The following is a 2,745-nucleotide window of genomic DNA, read 5'->3' as shown; positions in this document are numbered from 1 at the left end:
TGAAGTAAAAATTCTGAGTTTATGTCTCACAATTGTGGAAGAAAAAGAAGTAGTCAAAAATTCCATAGAAACAGAAGAGCAGGGTTGTTCTAGTTAACTAAAACCATTAAAAAAAATTCTAATTTGTGTTACTTAAAAGAAAATTTCAAAGACATAAAATAAAATAATAATAATTCAAAAACTTATTTTATTTCACCTCACTTTTATTTCACTTTTTATTTCAGCTGGTTCCCAAATAATTTTCATTCAGTTTAACTTGGCGTACTAAAATAAATAAAGAAATAAATAAAATGAATAAAAACTATTAAAAAACAACAACAATAAAAAAAAACTATTAAAAAACAAAATTGCTAATACTTCATCTAACATAAAATTTAATTCAAACCAATAATAAAAACACTAATATGATTTTGATCATACTAATACAACTATTAAAAAACAAAATTGCTAATACTTCATCTAACATAAAATTAAATTCAAACCAATAATAAAAACACTAATATGATTTTGATCATACTAATACATTTTCATAGTGCACGCTGAAAAAAAAAAAATTCCCTTACTTTGGTTAATTCCTTTATTATATATAATCCTAATCACAGTTTATTAAGTAGTTGTTGTAGTTATGTTTAGGTATAGGATAGGGTTAAGAGATCTAGAATATGGTTATGCAGAATAACATATTAATACGTGCTTTATAAGTACAAATCAACAGCTAATATGCTAGTAGCATGCATGCTAATAATGGCAACACGTTCACATTCAATACAATTAAGCACTCCTCTTTACACAAGTGCAGCCATAGTCAGTATAAGGAAATATGAATTATTTGTTTATCTATCACTTCAAGAACTTGAAAATTAACATTTCCTTCTTGAAATATTGTTTCTAAGACACATATGGATGTCATACACACCACTAGTCACTAATATACCTTTTATTATTGTTCTAATTCTCTCTCATGTTCCTCCTGCTCACTGTCTCTTGATAGACACACTCTCACGCATGCACACAAGTCAAGTCAAGTCAAGTCACCTTTATTTATATAGCGCTTTTAACAATACAGATTGTGTCAAAGCAACTGAACAGCATTAATTAGGAAAATAATGTGTCAATAATGCAAAATGACAATAGTAAACACAAATTTTTCAGTTAAAGACAGTTCATCATTGAATTCAGTGATGTCAACATCCAGCTCAGTTTAAATAGTATCTTTGCAATCAAGTCAACGGTATCGCTGGAAATGAAGTGTCCCCAACTAAGCAAGCCAGAGGCGACAGCGGCAAGGAACCAAAACTCCATCGGTGACAGAATGGAGAAAAAACCTTGGGAGAAACCAAGCTCAGTCGGGGGGCCAGTTCTCCTCTGACCAGACGAACCAGCAGTACGGAAAAATCAATTTAAGACGTAATAAAACAGACGATGAACACTATTAACAGCAATTATTATAATATACACTCACACATGATTTGGTCTGCTCTGGGCAGGTGGTAGTCTTTACTATTGATTCCTAACATGCAGCTGTGTGGATGTGATTGACTGATTGATTGGTTGGACGCTTCACAGCTGCTGATATACAGAGTCTGTAAACACCTCAAACCAGGAGCTGATTTTTAGACAGTCAGTCAGTTAGTTTTTGAATTTGGATGAGCCGTGTTCTAAGTATGATGTACAGACAGCCATGAAACAGAGGGGACTTATATCACGCTGAAAGGGTTTGTTTTATTATCTTGTGGATTCCGTTAAGAGAAAGTTGATAGTTCAACACAGACCTCGATTTATATATTAATTTGCAATCCAAGAGAGCATATTTACGCTACCATGTACTTTAATATATCTGCCAAGTCAAGTCAAATATACAGTTTGTCTGTTTATGGAAGTGCGATCATCTTTCATTTGACTGACATCATGTAAACAAAATGGAAGTATCTTTGCAGTTAAGGGTTATTCACATATATTTATTTTTGATGTGTAGTGCTCTCTTAGTTCTTCATAAATGAATGCAATATCACTCGAGTACGAGAGCGATACCGGCTCTATATCAGCATGGCTGTGATTAGGCCAGAGGCACGAGGCCGCATATAATCATTAATTATAATCATTAATTATAATCATTAATTATATATAAAAACCGTAGCACTGCTTCAGTCAGCCGCAAACAGCCACAAATATCTATATACTCTATATTATCTTTATTATTATATTAGACCATTTTCACGTTTCTGCGTGCTTCCATCGGTGAGATATATAGCGTTTTGTCCAGATTGCGCAATAGACGCTCGTCTGGCAGAGACGCACTCTCCATATCAAAAGCGCGCACAGCCAACGCGTCTGATGTTATAGAGATCTGTGGTCGCTTGTGGACTGCAGTAATAACTCCTGTTTAGAAGCTGTTATTTGAAAGATAATTTTTTTCTGGTACTTTTTGGCATCTAGTGGCATCAAACAAAGTAAATTGCAGAGAGCTGGACCTAATAGAACCTGAATTACAGAATTAAAAAAAAACAATTTGTTTTAAAACTCCAAAAGCGCCTATGTTTTTTTTGTGTTTATTGTAATATTTGAAAAATATATAATGTTATTTATACAGAATTAAACTCATTTTTTGTAGTTCAAAGGGTTTTCTTTACAATTAAACCATTGTTTTTTAATTTCCTCCATTGTATGTGTGTAGGGTAAACATTTGTATTTGAGTATGTCAAATTTAGGTGAAAATACCAAAAAACGCCCTGAGCTTAAGTTTAA

The sequence above is a fragment of the Sinocyclocheilus anshuiensis genome, unplaced genomic scaffold (genome assembly GCF_001515605.1).
Source record: "Sinocyclocheilus anshuiensis isolate Anshui unplaced genomic scaffold, SAMN03320099.WGS_v1.1 scaffold41, whole genome shotgun sequence".
NCBI lineage: Eukaryota > Metazoa > Chordata > Actinopteri > Cypriniformes > Cyprinidae > Sinocyclocheilus > Sinocyclocheilus anshuiensis.
Note: the sequence above shows the minus strand (reverse complement) of the source record.